Source organism: Mizuhopecten yessoensis, unplaced genomic scaffold, assembly GCF_002113885.1.
Source record: "Mizuhopecten yessoensis strain PY_sf001 unplaced genomic scaffold, ASM211388v2 scaffold10575, whole genome shotgun sequence".
NCBI classification, from domain to species: Eukaryota; Metazoa; Mollusca; class Bivalvia; order Pectinida; family Pectinidae; genus Mizuhopecten; species Mizuhopecten yessoensis.
Window position 1 is genome coordinate 165,797 of NW_018408615.1, and position 18,941 is coordinate 184,737.

General features: G+C 36.3%; 1 protein-coding gene across 4 annotated transcripts in view; it reads left to right on the top strand.

Annotated features, from left to right (window-relative positions):
• The window catches only part of LOC110461140 (sex peptide receptor-like), a 207,740-nt gene that overhangs the window by 164,078 nt on the left and 24,721 nt on the right, over nucleotides 1-18,941 (top strand). For 2 of the 4 annotated variants that reach the window (XM_021514469.1, XM_021514468.1), the window contains one exon: nucleotides 16,601-16,673. The gene's annotated coding sequence lies outside the window, so the exon portion shown is untranslated. Of the gene's footprint in view, nucleotides 1-6,929; nucleotides 6,990-16,436; nucleotides 16,505-16,600; nucleotides 16,674-18,941 lie in introns of those variants that run through there. The other 2 variants (XM_021514470.1, XM_021514467.1) reach the window with 2 other exon arrangements.

Genomic DNA, 18,941 nt, shown 5'->3' on the forward strand with positions numbered 1-18,941 from the left:
GATACATGTCACAAGCATATCCTGTCAAATAATGTCCATGATGGAGATACGTATGTGCATGTCGTCAGCATGACTTCAGGATAATAAAGTTACTTTCACACCTTATTCAGAACATTTTATGTTGGACATCAGATTCTGGAAGAGTTCAATCTTATTGAAACAAAGCTTAGACATTCCAAAACCCGTTGTTTTAATTTTCAAAAAATAATAATAATATACTTCCATTTGAGCTTAGTGGTTGATAACAGTATCATTTAACTTAAAGGTCTACTACGATAGTTATCTGGCTGTAGAAAATAGTGTCATCAGTAACTACATGTGCTACATAGTCCTTACAACTCAGAAATATCGGTTACATCCGGCAGTTCCTCATCACAAGAACTTGCTAAACGCTTAACCATACATTTGTGACCTCTAGACTAGACTATAGCAACTCCATAGTAGAGAATGACTTGCAATATTTTGAAAAATGTCGATTCCTGCGTGTTACTTGTAATCGGGAAAGGACTAAGATAGCCCCCATTCTGAAGTCCTAATACAATCCCAATAATATGATCCCTAGTACAAAATCGTTTGTTCGTATATATTGCCCTTTAAAAAAATCTCTATCGTACATGTACCTGAATGAACTTGTGCTTCCATATGCCATTGTTTGGCTCCATACTGACTTTTTTTTAAAAACACGTAACGCCACTTATATAATGTTTTAGTACATGTAAATCAGCAGCAGAATGATTGAACAGCCTCTCAACCACCTTCCGGACATTAGCTGTTTATTAGAAAACTTTGAACATCCAAGCATTTAAAACCTCTTTTAAGCTTGATACAAAATGTAATCCCTGTGTTTGATGTTTCGCTTTGTAGCACTCACGGTGCGTTATTTTGAATGGGTTTGTCTGTAAGAGCTTCTGATTCATTTCAGGTCAGGCACTCCAGAGAAAATGTTTATAAAACGATGTAGCTCCGTACAGAACAGGTCATAATTAATATTTCTCATTTGGTTGTTGTCATTTTTTTATCTATACTGTACCGGCTTTTTTTGTGTTTAATGTCTATTCAATTATAATACTGTAAAATAATACTGATAACCATACATTGTGTTGCTGCTTACAACAGTATACAGAAGTCAGTCAGTTGGATAAGCTTAACCATATTGCACCATACCGAGGCATGTATGATTTCGTCTTTTTACTGCGTAATACATTATACAATTGGATGCGGGGATGATTATACTGCTTTTAGAAATTCAAATTCTATTTTTTTTTATCAGAGTATGTAACGCTGGTACACAATGGATAATATCATTGGTTCATCGGTTCATTCGGTTGACACGATTGTAAGCGTCTGGTCACTTCTTAAGGTGCTTCTTAATACAGTCCACTCCACTTCCGGTTGCATTTGGAGGCATTAGAGAAGATATCAATTAGATTTAGGTTTATATTTTTCCCAATGATGGAATTAGGATTCTAAAATTAGATTGCATCGTCACTTAAAATGTAATTGGGGCATCCCTTGTCTAGGTTTATATTGTACATTAACGTGTCGCGTGCTGGCTTGCATTTAAAACATGTTTAAAGTCACTGCTATTCGAGGTTTCGTAGCATTAAATTAAGCTTTTGAATCCATGATATGTGGTAATGGGGTAAAGCTGCGGTAATCTTGGGACCATTAAAGGGAATTCAACTGATTTTTTAATTTTATTTTTTATTTATTTTTTTATTTTTACTTTTTACATATATCTTCTTTTTTTTTAAATATAAAGGCAAAACTCAGTTACTCGTGAAATTGTCTGTTCGTACATTATGTAATTACACGTAGATATGTAGCTCTGTTTAATGGCTGAGATGCAGAGAACACGATTATTTGAATATTGATATATATAATTCGGAGACAGGGAAAAGATGTGTTTAATTTGTGTTCCTAACTGCAATGTTGAAGTCATATCCAGTAGACCCGTTTATAATATGAACCTTTCCAAAACTCAAGTTAATAACTACATCTTGTTGCTGACGCTAACTGATGTTGGTATTACAACTGGTTACCATGCATGGGAATTGTTAAGCCGTAACTGTATGATATACGTAAAATATTAAGAGATAATAATAATGTTTACTAGGGATAGAAATCCTTTGTTCAAGCTCATATTAACATTTTGATAGTTCTATTTGGCGCGTTTTATCAATATGATTCGTTGACGTTGTAGTCAAAATTTCAAAATAAGAAATTCAGCAGTATTCTTTCATCCTTATATATATATATGTTCATCATCGACTATGGTACATCTGTCAAATATCTTCATTATATTAAATTAATATTAACGTCACAAGTGAATATATCACTTTATCAAACTGCGAATACCTCGAAGAGTCAGACCTATACTTAAAACAGATCACTGTCACTGGGTACATTCTATCAGAGGACTGGAGCTTATGTCAAGAGATACTCGTTCTCTATCTGCCCTCACGAGATCTGCCGTCGGAGTTAAAGTCCTTGTAATGCGTTTCAAAGTCTCGAACAGTGACCTATGGAAACTGATGTTTCGGAAAGTTAGCTGTCACTTTGGGGAATACATTTCCATTTTACTGCCAGAAAATCGACAAACATCGCCACATCTGTGAAGGGTGTTAAATCATACTTGTTTGCATTTGCATTTTAGACTTTAAACACAAAAGTTTGTTATTTGGTTCAAATGTCCATTGTAATGATGCTGGGAAAATGAAAATCCACTCACTTTTTTAAACAGTCTCGTAAACAATATTGAAAACATGTTTTGTTATATGCTGCCAAGAAGAACAATGATGTCTATCCGACTTCTACAGTATACACGTATCATTGTTACTTACATTGGACGCTATCCAAACATTGTATAGAATGAATTTTAAAACTTAACAGTAATAGGTTTAACAATATGAATGTAACCCTCGTGCATGAAAGAAATATTTTTATTTCATTTTTTTCATTTTCTTCACCTGTTCTTTATTCGTTATATGTTATATTTTATTTTATTTAATTTTTTCCTAAGTACAAAAACAATCGGGTGACGAAGTGAATATCGCACGTGACTTTCACCAAGACCCACGTGTTAAACTCCCCGATCGGACGTGAAATATTATGGAGATCACCTACCCGACCATTGAATTGTATGCGGATACCCTGGTTCCCTTCCACATTAAGACGCTGCGCGCTAACATCAAGGCCTACAAGAGCGATAACTATATGTTGAAATAACATGTTCCATAATTCTAGTAAAATAGTTTATGTTTATATTTTAGGCCATTTTATTTTCTCATTTAATTATCTCTATTTTACATATCTATTTCGAGAGCGCGATACCTGAAATGGCAAGTTATTTAAACGGTTGTGCGCACATATAACTTTATTGATGACTCAGAAATAGATTCCCGAATATGTTCGTATACTGCAATTAAACGAAGACAGAATTGCATTAAATTTGAATAGAAATCCGTTATCATTCAAAGCAATTTGTTCAAACCAGATTACTTGTGCAATGAATGACAAACGACATTCCGTAAGATTTGAACTCATGATGTTGCCAATTTAATAGAGTTAGTTACATAAGATTTAGTGATATTGGCTGTAATCGCATCCATTCTGAACAGATGTCAAACCAAGATAGGGCGGTTCACGAATTTTCTACACACATGTTATCATTGTATCTGGTATGTCTCCGGAGTCCAGACGGTATTGATAGGTCAAAGCTGACGTGTAATTCTATTTCATCAGAGCCAATGGACACACTGGAGATAAAAATGTAGTAAAATACGTGTTACATGTGATATTGGTTCGCAGGAGTGATACCCGTACGATATCAGCGGTAAACCGGAAGACGATGTCCCTGGAGCTCCACCACTACGCACGATGGAAATAAACCGTCAAGTTACATGACGGGGACTCTTGGTACCACGTAAACTAGTCGGGACACTATCCAGGGTTTATGGTCTAGAAGACAAAAAAAGAGTATTGTTATATACTCCAGTCTACTCAGCTGTAAATGACTACGTGGTTGGACAGTGCTAGAATTGTTGAATGCTAGCTGTTAGCGCCGAAATGGCAGCTCCGGATGTATGCTTCCCAGGGAGTTGGGAAAGGTATTGGCTGGTTGAAAAGGCTATATAACCACGGATACTAACTTGTGAACCGATTTGAGACGACCTACAAACTAGGTTGTGATAAAGCGGTATATAAGAACCTCAAATTATTAAGTATTATTACATGTTGCATTGCTCTTTGTAACCTGGGCATGATGCGTATATGCTCTGGTTAGTATACCGCTAAAGTGAACTTAGACCTTCAGTACAAGGAAAGTTGACATTTCTGAGTTATTTGTAGAAAGTTCACTGTGTTCACAATAACCTTTCGTGGTTAATCCTAATTTAGAACAAAAAAATAAACTGACGTAGTCAGGACAAATACTGCTGGCGAAATTATATTATAACAATACGTTGTACCAGTTACGATGCTATATGTAAAAAGTTTGAACAGGGACTGTGTTATTGTATAAGAAACAATATATTTTGATAACAAATGCACGAAACTGTAACATAATAATGCAAAGAAATATAATGGAGGAAATATTTTGACAATGATTCATCTGAAAACATTAAAGAAGGAGAGGATTATTTCCGCAGATAATAAACAAGTAACCTTAATAGTAGGCGATTTATATCAACTTTTAGGATATTATGGTTTACTCAATTGTAAATCACTCGATCAAACAACGATGCACAGAATCCCCTGCAGTGTATCAAAATTATACTGAAATTAAACTGTCGAAACGCCCAATACTATAGATTACTGTATAATAAAATGATATATTGCACGCATGGCCTTGGTTTTCCCGACACTTCATCCATCTTACCAGAGTTTGGGTCATATAGCAGGAAGATGAAGTAATGTGAGAAGCGAATTAATGAAACATCACACCTTTGATGTCATTCTTCTTTAATTATCAGAACCACCTTCGATCTGATGCCTCGGGAATTAATTCCAAGTAACATGTTTGCAAATACAGCAAGAACGATGACACGCTCGTACATGTCTTCTTTTTACCTTGAAACTTAACACTTCAAGGCTATATATATCATCTTGAAATGAATGTTACAGACAATAATGTCACAACAAAAATCATGTACGTAGGAAAGCTGTGTCAGACTTTGATCGAGTTATCACGGTCACGTGGTATTTATATTTGTATCTCCTTCAAATACGTTGTGGTAATGCGATCCAACAACCCTAACGCGCATGGCGTTGAAGATGTTTTCCATTTCAGAGTCTTCAGGATTTCAAATGTTAAATTTCACAACAGAAGGGATTAACTTGTGAATGATATTTTTTTGCCATTTTTCCTGATAATATGTAATGTTAAGACATTATTTGTCATAAATATCAAAAAACCTTAGCATACATGGGTGCTTAAAAAATCATACAATGTACGGCTTGCGTCTATTCTCAAGTGTTCACGCAACTGTTGAATAAATAAAACAGAAAAGAGAATTCAGTTATAAACTATGAAAAAAAACCGTAATCAAGCAATGGAAAAGATTAGTCCATCACATGAAGGTATGTGAGGTAGAAAAATTCTACCCGAGGGTGTAGAAATAGGGGTCAGAACCTCGTCAAAGTCTTGGTTCTGACTCCAAATTCTGTTTGTTTCCCTATCTCTTATTCAAAAATCATAGGTCAAAGTTGATCCAACATGGCAATATCTTTCATAACCTTTTAAGAAGGACATGAAACCAAGCGCATACTTGGAAAGATTATTAAAAAAAGATTACCGTCAAACTGTCACAGTGGCAATAATTATTAATGATTGTTTCTCTAAGGCGATCGTCTACTGGAGACAGATTACTGCTGTTGACGTTCGCATCCGCCGCTAACAAGGCTTCTCAGCAAACAATTATGATTTCATTAAATTTATTCAGTACATATGATAATTAGGACTATGCTATTTAAAATTGATGTTTCTATTTTGAAGAAAAATGAAAAATAGAATATAAAGTGCAAATATCTGAAATATAAAAAAAATGAACAGGAGGCCCGAGGCTCTGCTGAGGGTATTTTGCTTATCCATAACTCACATCAAGGGTGGATTCTATTTCTTGCTAATTATCTAAAACCCGTAAAAAACCCAGCTTTTCTAGTAACATTGTAAACTGTTCGAAGTTTTCTCATTTGCATATGACTGACTCAAAAACGTCATAAAATGACGTCACGAACAATAGCATGACCCAGGAGTTCACTATAATTACCCCGCCAGTCTGCGCGTTGATGTCGATGTCTGACGGAGAAACGTACAACGCAACGTCTCCATGTTTACAGGTTGATGTCGATGTCTGACGGACAAACGTACAACACAACGTCTCCATGTTTACAGGTTGATGTCGATGTCTGACGGACAAACGTACAATTTACACAACGTCTCCATGTTTACAGGTTGATGTCGATGTCTGACGGAAAAACGTACAACACAACGTCTCCATGTTTACAGGTTGATGCCGATGTCTGACGGACAAACGTACAACAAAACGTCTCCATGTTTACAGGTTGATGTCGGTGTCTGACGGACAAACGTACAACACAACGTCTCCATGGTTACAGGTTGATGTCGATGTCTGACGGATAAACGTACAATTTACACAACGTCTCCATGTTTACAGGTTGGTGTCGATGTCTGACGGAGAAACGTACAACGCAACGTCTCCATGTTTACAGGTTGATGTCGATGTCGGACGGACAAACGTACAACACAACGTCTCCAGAGTTACAGGTTGATGTCGATGTCTGACGGACAACCGTACAACACAACGTCTCCATGTTTACAGATTGATGTCGATGTCTGACGGACAAACGTACAATTTACACAACGCCTCCATGTTTACAGGTTGATGTCGATGTCTGACGGACAAACGTACAACACAACGTCTCCAGAGTAACAGGTTGATGACGACTTTGGCAAGCTGAATATAAATGTTCGCCATCAAAATAACTTCAGAAATATCATATGTCTTTATGTAATACATTATATGTAGGCCAGTCTTTATTTTGTTCGTTTCCTTTCTTGTTTCGTTTTTAGTATCCCACTTTTTTCTTTGAGGACAAGGCAGTATTTGGTTTTGACCCATATTTTCATACTGTGACCGATTTTGTCTTTGAAGCGGAAGCCTCTTGCACCCTTTCGGAAAAGCTGGTCTTATTTCCTTTTAACATTTTCAACGGTTTTCATTTACATTTTTACTTTGTTTGTAATTCGATTTATAGATCGAATTGAGGTTCTTATTAAACTTTAATCATATTGCTAGGTTTTGTTTTAACGTATTATAACATAACTATTTAACCACAATAACTGTTTGAAAGATTCGTAGGCTAATATTGGCAACAGAAATTATATTTAGTCCTAAACATAAACATTAACGGTGTAAATGCAAATTCTGCCCTGTTGATGTTAACTAGCGGATGTGATGTTTACAGGTAAAAGTTATTGCTAATATGTTTCTCCTTGACGTCGTGTGGTGAATTGGAGAGAACAACGTATTTCTGAGAAACTTAGCTATTTGTTTTCTTATAAAGCCAGATGTAAGTTTTAAGTTTCATAGCTTGTCTTTTTACCATGAGAATTAAAAAACCGTTCTCGAATTAACTAGTAAATATTTGTATTTTTTTAAAGTCAAAATCAATCGATCACGTAATTCATTTAATAAACAAAGATACATTTGCGAACCATGATAACCGTCGCATTTTTGTTTATACCAAAACAAATTATAATTAACAATATCATCTAGTTCTCATGTGTGCTTTTTCAACAATATTTGAAGGAGACGTATGACTGGCACAATATTGGCTGTGTCAGCCGAAGCTATGAATGTAAATGTTGGACATTGTGTTAATCTTGTATGCGCCAATGTAAAGCTTGTCAAGACTTATTAGTGATGCAAATAAACAAATCCTCAACGACGTTCGTTGCAAAGACTCATCTTTGTATTTCCATACTTATGAGCTGTCTTGGGCTGACACTTAACCCCGAGAGGCTACTAGCTGACCTCCGTCTGGTGAACCTAGCTAAGCCAGACAACATGTATAATATTACATTCTAAATCTAGAGGGCTATATATCGGATTTCACGGACGCACAATATGTTTTATAACAAGCTTCTGTTGGGTGTGTTAGAAAAGCCTCTACAAGTCTACAAAGAGGTGGGAATTCGCCTTTCCGTCACCTACTTTGAGGTCCAAAATAGACCAAAGTAAATCTGCTGTACGTATCACAACATTTGGGATAATTTTGTTTCTCTCAGTTTCCTAGCAGTCTTGGTTTTTTTTACACATTGTGTCGCAAAACCTTACATTTGACATTGAACTTGGACGTTCACCAAGGCAATGGCTTCTATTCCCTGGCCGAGATATATACCAAATTCCTTAACGTGGTAGTTGTTATTTCTGTTAAGAATCACTGTACCATCCTCGTAACAAGTGGATAGCTCCTTTGATGTTAAGAATCACTGTACTATCCTCAGCTCATTTGATGTTAAAAATCACTGTTCCATCCTCGCAAATGGTGTATAGCTCATTTAATGTTAAGGATCACTGTTCCATCCTCGCAACAAGTGTATCACACATGTGATGTTAAGAATCACTGTACCATCCTCGTAACAAGTGGATAGCTCCTGTGATGTTAAGAATCACTGTACTATCCTCGCAACAAGTGTATAGCTCATTTAATGTAAAGAATCACTGTACCATCCTCGCAAATAGTGTATAGTTCATTTGATGTTGAGAAACACTGTTCCATCCTCGCAACAAGTGTATAGCTCATTTAATGTAAAGAATCACTGTACCATCCTCGCAAATAGTGTATAGCTCATTTGATGTTAAGAATCCAAGTACCATCCTCGCAAATGGTGTATAGCTCATTTGATGTTAAGAATCACTGTTCCATCCTCGCAAATGGTGTATAGCTCATTTGATGTTGAGAATCACTGTACGATCCTCACAATAAATGTATAGCTCATTTGATGTTAAGAATCACTGTACGATCCTCACAAATGGTGTATAGCTCATTTGATGTTAAGAATCACTGTACCATCCTCGGAAATGGTGTATACATGTAGCTCATTTGATGTTAAGAATCCCTGTACCATCCTCGCAAATAGTGTATAGCTCAGTTGATGTTAAGAATCACTGTACCGACCTCGCACCAAGTGTATAGCTCATTTGATATTTAAGATCACTGTACCGACCTCACAATAAATGTATAGCTCAGTTGATGTTAAGAATCACTGTAACATCCTCGCACCAGGTGTATTACTCATTTGATGTTAAAGATCACTGTACCGACCTCACAATAAATGTATAGCTCATTTGATGTTTAAGATCACTGTACCGACCTCACAATAAATGTATAGCTGATTTGATGTTAAGAATCACTGTACTATCCTCGTAACAAGTGTATTACACATTTGATGTTAATAATCACTGTACCATCCTCGCACCAAATGTAAAGCTCAGTTGATGTTAAGATTCACTGTACCATCCTCGAAAATAGTGTATAGCTCAGCTGATGTCAAGAATCACTGTACCATCCTCGCAAATAGTGTATAGCTCAGTTGATGTCAAGAATCACTGTACCATCCTCGCAACAAGTGTATAGCTCATTTGATATTAAGAATCACTGTACCGACCCCACAACAAGTGTATAGCTCAGTTGATGTTAAGAATCACTGTACCGACCTCACAACAAGTTGATGTTAAGAATCACTGTACCGACCTCACAACAAGTCTACAGTTCATTTAATGTTTAGACTCTCTGTACCGACCTCACAACAAGTGTATAGCTCATTTAATATTAAGAATCACTGTACCGACCTCACAACAAGTGTACAGTTCATTTAATGTTTAGAATCTCTGTACCGACCTCACAACAAGTGTACAGCTCATTTGATATTAAGAATCTCTGTACCGACCTCACAACAAGTGTATAGCTCAGTTGATGTTAAGAATCACTGTACCATCCTCGAAAATAGTGAATAGCTCAGTTGATGTCAAGAATTACTGTACCATCCTCGCAAATGGTGTATTACACATTTGATGTTAAGGATCTCTGTACCGACCTCACAACGAATGTATAGCTCATTTGATGTTAAGGATCACTGTACATTTGTTGTTAAGGATCACTGTACATTTGATGTTAAGGATCACTGTACATTTGATGTTTAAGATCACTGTACATTTGATGTTAAAGATCACTGTACATTTGATGTTAAGGATCACCGTACATTTAATGTTAAAGATCACTGTACATTTGATGTTAAGGATCACTGTACATTTGATGTAAAGGATCACCGTACATTTGATGTTAAAGATTACTGTACATTTGATGTTAAGGATCACTGTACATTTGATGTTAAGGATCACCGTACATTTTATGTTAAGGATCACTGTTTATTTGATGTTAAGGATCACTGTACATTTTATGTTTAAGATCACCGTACATTTGATGTTTAAGATCACTGTACATTTGATGTTAAGGATCACTGTACATTTAATGTTAAGGATCACTGTATATTTAATGTTAAGGATCACTGTACATTTGATGTTAAAGATCACTGTACATTTGAAGCTAAGAATCACTGTAAATTTGATGTTAAAGATCACTGTACATTTTATGTTAAGGATCACTGTACATTTGATGTTAAGGATCACTGTACATTTGATGTTTAAGATCACTGTACATTTGATGTTAAAGATCACTGTACATTTGATGTTAAAGCTCACTGTACATTTGATGTTAAGGATCACTGTACATTTGATGTTAAGGATCCTTGTACATTTGATGTTAAGGATCACTGTACCATCCTCGCAACATGTGTACTGCTTAATCGATATGAAGGGTCAATATACCACTGTCGTAAACTGTTACCATATGCAGGAAACTGTTCATTCTTCAGAACAGTTGTACCTAATTCTTTGTCAAACACTTTTATATTGTAGTTAATAAGGGCGAAATATTATAGGTTGACAAAATACTTGGTACATATCGGTGGATGCCACCTGCTGAAGATCAAAATAGTGAGCGGTCTTCTACAATGATCAAATGATACCAAAAAATCAATTAGTTCCTTATAAGCGGTGTCAGTAACTGAGAACGAAACCATTACACAAAGTAATGTGTACCTAGCCTTTTGATAATTAATGTCTATAAATTCCCTTTCTTGTGATGTTCCCTTGGTAGTTATTGGTGTTGTTGTCCTTTTGTGAGCTCCGAACTATTGTTGTGTTGACTATTTGGCTTATATTGGTCGTGAGTGTTGGCACAGTCGAAAGTGTTATCGTGCTATAAGGACGGTGTTTGGTGTTGGTCTGTTTTTCATCCCATGGGTTCAGAAAAAATACGGTAGCAAGCTGTTACTCCGGTTCACTATATCACCATAGTCTTCGTTACCGACGTTATTGTAATCATTGAAATCAGGTATACATTAAAAAAAGGTCATGTTGTTAGATGATAGAAAATACCGTTCACTATGTCAGCATTGACATCTTTTGGTGTGTTTTCAGGTATCAATATAAATGTGTGTTTTTTTCCCTTTTCAATGTCAATTTTGTAGCGAACTATTCAACTACATTATAACCTTCATTTTTTAGTTGTAAATCGTCAGAAGACGGCACGTAAGCTGAAACACGGCTCAGTGATTGCAGATGAAAACATATAACAAACCCAACGAAATCTGTTTTAAGATCAATACAGAAAAGGGAACTACCATAAAAATGTCTTCAAACTTGATGCAACTTGAAGTAGATAGGTTTTACGATTGTATTTTAACCTGTCATAAGCTGCACTACACACAATATACAAAAAGTTGCCAAGAGATGGAAATTACTGTCAGGGAGGCACTCAATTGATAATGAGATCTAACATCTCGCGAGATTGAACCAAATACCATGTGACATGCTAATACTTCACAGAAACCGCTGACGTTGAAACATTAAATGTGCAGAAAATGTATAATTTACAGGCAAAAGTAATTCCATAATGGAACTGCAAGCTTTCACGGACATTAAACATTGTGTTTAGGAACCTTGCTTTAATGAGAAAGCAGACTCCATAATGGGATGTCTGTATAACGAGGATATGATATATATGTAAGAAATAGTCTGCGTCCTAAATTATTGCTAGACGTTCCATTTCCAATGTATTGAAAATGTAGATATATACGGTGTTGAATTCATTCGCTATTCGATTTTAGTGAATGTGCCCTCCCATATGTACGCTATTTATGATAATTGTTTTGTAGAAATGTTGGTGTCGATGTTTGAAAATCTGTTGTTACTGTGGTTTGGGAATATGTTGATAATGTGTTTTGAAGACATATCGATGTAGTGGTTGTGTAGGTGTATCATTGCAGTATCTAGTGTGCAGCTGTTGTGCATTGTATTATGACATGAATCTGAAGTGTTTTGTAGACGGTTTGTTGTTTTGTAGATATGTTCCTATTGTGATTTAGATTTAAGTGGATCATCTGTAGTTACAGATTGTTTCTTCATATTGTTGATTTCGCGTTCATCGTACATATAAGTAATAGATATACAGTAATCAATGAGCCAACTATGCATGTTATAAATAAACATTGACTTCTTACCGAATTCATAAACAGATGCAAAATTAAAGGCATTTTTGTACAGTAACATCTCGTTATACTGCCAGTAACATCTCGTTATACTGCCACGAGTTATCCAGAGAAATTTTAGCGTTATTTGGCGATAAATTGGGAGATGTGCATAAAGGAATTCTTGAGAAAAAACAACAAAAACAAATGGACATTGAAACATGTTTGCGGTAAACAGGGCGGCAAGTGCAACGAGGGGCATTATATTACGGTTTTACTGTAACAGTATTGTAGGTACATTTGGCATTATATGTTACTATGGAGTGATAGCAATCGTTATAAGTGACAGAGAACAGATCAGGTAATAACTGAGTTTTAGGTTTTGAATTTCTGTCAGAATTCTGTCAAAACGAATATTACACAAGTTTGCTTTTACAAACAAGTATCTCTTCTCCTGGATCAACTGCATTCTTTTTCTTTCAATAATTATCATGGGGAAACGTTCTTCCTTAATTGAAGCCGTTGTTGAATTAACGTTTGCCGACACAATAACCGCAGCGTTTTGTACCATTGGGGTCATGTGCAACGACTTTTTTGTTCTCATCCATGTTTGCAAATATTACAAATCAGAAGAATTAAAATGCAAACACGTCAGTAAGATACCAGTAGTAAGCGAAGCGGAGATCGCATATTCTAAGGGAGGAAACACAATCAATTTGTAGAAACTAGGTCCAGAGACATTCGCAGAACATTAGCATGTCCCGATAAACGACATTTGTGAAACGTGGGTTGAATATATTTAATAATGATATAATATACAATATAGAACATTCCATTTTCAATGGGATTAAGATTCTAGAGAAGTTACATTTTAATGCATAAATAGGCAAGACCTTTGATGACATTATGCTTGAAAAAAGGTTGGTTTTGTTCCTATGATTATAATTACCCTATGCTATACGATACATCGTCCGAATAGTTAGTTAATCTTGTAATAAAGTTTGTTTATTCTTTGTTAAGAATCGCATTTGATGGTGCATATTGTCAACAATATAAAACATAATGATAAAGGTTCATGCGCTATATTGGTGAGTGAATACGATTATGTCCGACCACAATACCTTACGTTATTGAAATCAAATGTTCAAACTGATTTTGATGGATTGGTGATATATTACATACATACATACATACACCAAAGAAAATAAACCAATATTCATCATGAGGAATATACACCTAAGATACATGCAATGACTGTGGATGTGAAAACCGGACTTAAAATTTCACTCTCCTAAAATGTGTGTCAGGAAACATTGAGGTTTACAAAACTTGTCTCGGATGATTATAGCTATTTACGATACTCATAACTGTGTATTTGCTTCAGTCCGTGTTTTCCTGTCATGAAGATACATGAAGTATAACAGCTTTATGGATATCGTCCTTGAGGGATAGCGTGTTCCATGGCTATACGGGGGAGTTAGCAGCTTACACAATAGCTCGATAACGTGGGTAAACCGACGTTTAGATCGCAGTTTGGTTGTCAGGTGAGATGAATAGTGGCCTACACCTATAGGTGGCGACGGCCTGGATCTCATCTTGTTGTTGAATGTCACGCAATATTTAAACACACAAAAATGATACTGCTCTATTTACCGTTTTCGAGAAAAGCAAGCGATACATTACATACAGTTCTTTCCACGGAAGACAATGTTTTCATTGTTAATAATCACAGAGTACAAGACTAGGGGCCCCTTTCTTTATTTCCTTTCATTTTAGTCTTCTCCTTTACCATTGAATGGCAAGCAATACATTGCACCCGACGAGTTGACATTATCGTAACGACTGGTAAATTAAAATTGACATCAAATTGTTATTACATATTCATAAATGTAAAGATGCAAACACTGTTTGGTGTGAAAATGGAGGTATTCTTTCGTCGAGTAGGGAGGAGTGAGGCACAACAATTTTTTTTCTGGGACGGTTGATTTGTAATAGGGTACTATACGAGAAACCCCATATGTTTTTGCATCCAAAACGTTTTCCGGTGCAAGTTATTCGTACGACGATGAGGAGTGGTGGCGTGAGGCATAACATGTGGTTGTATAATTATAGAGTTTCCCGGGGTGTGGGTGGGGTGGGGGGGGGGGGGGGCTATTTCATTTGGTGGGTGGGGCATACCATGTGCTAGTAGAACCTCAATGTTTCGTGGGGAAGGCAGGGCATACTACACACGTGTTTATTTGTGGATTTCAATATTCCGTAAGGCGGGCAGGGTAATACGACACATGTGTTTGTGGAATATCAATGTTATGCAGGGCGAAAAGGGCAAACAACCCCATGTGTGTTCGTGGAATCTGATTTATTTTAGTGACAGGTAAGGCGGGACACACCACGTGTGTTTGGGAAATCGAAGTGAATCTTGGGATGGGAAGGGCGTGACACGCCGCGTGCGTTTGTGGAATCACAGTGATGTATAGGGTGGGAAGGGCGTGAGGCTCCACGTGTGTTTGTGGAATCACAATAATTCGTGGGGATTGACCGGCATGGGGCTCCACATGTGTTTGTGGAATCACAGTGATCACCACTGTGTAAATGACGAGGCGACGCTGTATATTACGGTTGACCGGGCAATCTCTGAGATTGACCACTGATATATCGATCGTCCTTCGCTGTCCAGTCATCAAGCCTTATCTCCAAACATATCGATTTCGTTCTATCAGTATTCGGTCCACTTATTTAAAACTGACTTGCTTAATACATGCGAATTACAATCACCTGTGACGTTCCACAACAGAACAGACTCAGCATAGCAACCCAACCAAAACTACTGGGTGTACGTTCTTTATAGTTTGTCGTGTTGTAGATTAATACAACAGCTATACATTCTGCTTCGTTATCTTAAACGAAAATAGTAATCTAGTCACTAGAACGTTAACTTGACAATGCTTGTCAATCTTGTTTCCGGATGATATCCAGCGAATCATCATTTTACTTGATCACCGCTTACTTCCTCTAACAGGCCTAGACTATGTTAACATTCTGAAGTCGTTCATAACGTATGCTGTCATCGTTAAAACTCGCGTAGGGAATATACAGCAGGTATGTTGTAGGAAACAATGTGATTGACTGGAAATATATGTTATTTATTAGTCGTTAAAAGGGGAAATATTGTCGCGATTAACTCGATTCCCCATAGGCATAATAACATATAACGATTCTTTATATAACGCGTTGGATTGCTGATGGATGTTTCAAATGTAAACAATCCATGTGCTTTGCTTTGTGAAAAACTGCTGATTTAAACAACGCTTTCCTCTGGAGCTTTGGACCATTAATGACTTGTTACAACGCTTTATTACAATTTAGTGTGCCAATTATAGATTAAGCGTCTAACAGAGTTTATGCATGATAATCGATGTACAGGATATAAATTGGATAATTGTGATAATTTCCCTTTCAGGTACATGTAACTGTATTTAGATCGTTAAGCAATTCATAATCAGTGGCTTTATCTTTCATGCTTAGTCACAGCTTAAACAATACAGTTTTATGGAGTCAGGTGTTCAATTTCTTATCCTCAGGGTCGTAAATTATTTACAAATCTATTCAGATTTAACAATGGATAATGGATATCTGGTATTTTGTTTGCATGACAGTCACACATGCCATTAGCAGCGAGTAAACAATGTGATTGAAATATAAATACAGCGTTGAGGTTCAGGTGTAAAATATCAGCTATATGACGCGTGCGCAAACTCGTCAAACGAAACATGTTCTGGTCCTTTTAAAATATAATGTTTGTCAGTAATAAGTCATGCTCTGATGATGTAGGCGCCTTTGGAAAGTTTTTGAAGAGTTGTAATTATATCGTGACCTTCACATAACTTTGTAAGTATTATATTATATATCATATCACAATATATACGTTTGGTGTTCATCGACATGTGTCAAACAAGTGGTAATGCGTACGTTCCTCTGTTACAGACAGAATATCATCTATAAGCATGGAGCATTTACAGGAGCCGATTTACATTTGCTATCTAAAGGACTACACAAGGTAAGATTTAAACTTTATTCTTATACAACAATGTTAACCGGATTAATTTATCATGTAAACATATACCTCAAAGGCAGATAGATATAGCCAAAAATTATACCAAAGAGTCAATTAATTGGTATACAATGTGATTATTAAGAAATACTAAGCATCTATTGGACATAGCCAAAAAATATATAGATTCGTGTATGTATTGACCGAAACATAAGGTAGAGTCAAATATCTTCAATCAGATTCATCAATTTGGAAATATGTAATATCAAAGTTCTACTTTAAATACAAAGAATGTACGTATTGTTTGTGTTTAAAGTAAAATTTTAATGATACAGTCCAATATATGACAATAATTTATTATAATGAAACAGCATAATTGATATTAGTATGCTCCCAGAAAACAGTTTCATGTCTTTCATCGCTTATTTCAGGGCAAATTAACTTATCTATGATCATAACCGGTTTTCATTTTTGCGTTTCATTAGTGGTTCGATTTTATGTTTCTCCCTGTTTGTTGACGTGATGTCTTTTCCTCCGTATGTGTGTTGACCTTGTATTATGTTTATCCCTGTTTGTTGACGTGATATCTTTTCCTCCGTATGTGTGTTGACCTTGTGTTATGTTTCTCCCTGTTTGTTGACGTGCTATATTTTCCTCCGTATGTGTGTTGACCTTGTGTTATGTTTGTCCCTGTTTGTTGACGTGATGTCTTTTCCTCCGTATGTGTGTTGACCTTGTGTTTTGTTTGTCCCTGTTTGTTGACGTGATATTTTTTCCTCCGTATGTGTGTTGACCTTGTATTATATTTGTCCCTGTTTGTTGACGTGCTATCTTTTCCTCCGTATGTGTGTTGACCTTGTATTATGTTTGTCCCTGTTTGTTGACGTGATATCTTTTCATCCATATGTGTGTTGGCCTTGTGTTATGTTTGTCACTGTTTGTTGACGTGATATCTTTTCCTCCGTATGTGTGTTGGCCTTGTTATGTTTGTCCCTGTTTGTTGACGTGATATATTTTCCTCCGTATGTGTGTTGACCATGTGTTATGGCGATGCTAGTGTATTGTTTCCCCTTTTGTGTTTACGCTGTGATATAATTTGTATTTTTATGTTGAAGCTAAGATAAACGTTGTCCTTGTGTGTTCAAGCTTTGATAAATTTATATTGTGTATATGCTGTACGTTTTATTTCTATAGTATTTGACACATGAAGAAGACTCAACTTCCAAAACGTCGTTAATGTTTAAGATACCTATTTATTTTGTTATCGTCATCCATCATCTTGTATGTGATACTCGCGATATCCGTTTGAATGAAAACCATGTAAACAAAAATTATGCTCGTGTTTAAAGAATTCGTTAAAGTGGCTCAACACACCACGAAAAGATGGATAAAAACCATTGAAATCCCAATGACTTCCTTGTCCGTAGTATAGACATATTCAGTCCGCTGTACTTTTTTCGGAAGAACGTCATGAAAATGGCCGCTCATGACGATGTGTCGAGAAACCTTAAGCTAAATATCCAGGTGTCGTTTGATTTGGTAAACAATAGGTGGGTTTAATATGTCATTTAACTTCGTAGAGTAATTGTCTGGATGCTTCCAATTCCATGAATGATATCCAGCCATGTAAAGGGGACCGCAATTATCACAACACTTTGATGAATACTTGTAATCGCAGCAGTTAGATTCGGCCTAGAAAAGCAATGAATCGGTTAACACAGATGGCGATATGGTTGTCTGAGTGTTTGTCGGGACCCTGGGGGAGTGACCGTACAGCGAGATCAGGATTGATTGTCTAAAGCCTTGTTGGCATAAGACAAATTTCAGGAATGAAAACACGCGTTTTTCCTCAAACATCCTTAATTGTATGACGGTTACATGATTCCTGACTTCAGACGCTTCCAGGCAATTGCCAAAGTCTTTATGAATTTTAATAATTTCTAGAAAACAAGCCCTCCAAAGCTCTGCATTGACTTAATATTAAGTTAGTTAGACGTTTGGCGACTCGGTCAAAGACACAATCACATTTTCCCATTTAAGGAAATCTGTAGTATTGATTAAGTAATGATCTAAGACTACACATTGCGTCCCCTGGTGTCCCATGAATTCATATGATTTGAATCTTTACCAGCTCTTGCGATCACGGGCTCATGATTTACGTGTCTATGCTAGGGCAACCATCTTGCTCTAATTACAATGATGTATTGACACTGTGATTTCCCCTGTATTTGATAGTGATCTCCTTACTGAGCCACGGAGACAGACGGTTGTTCC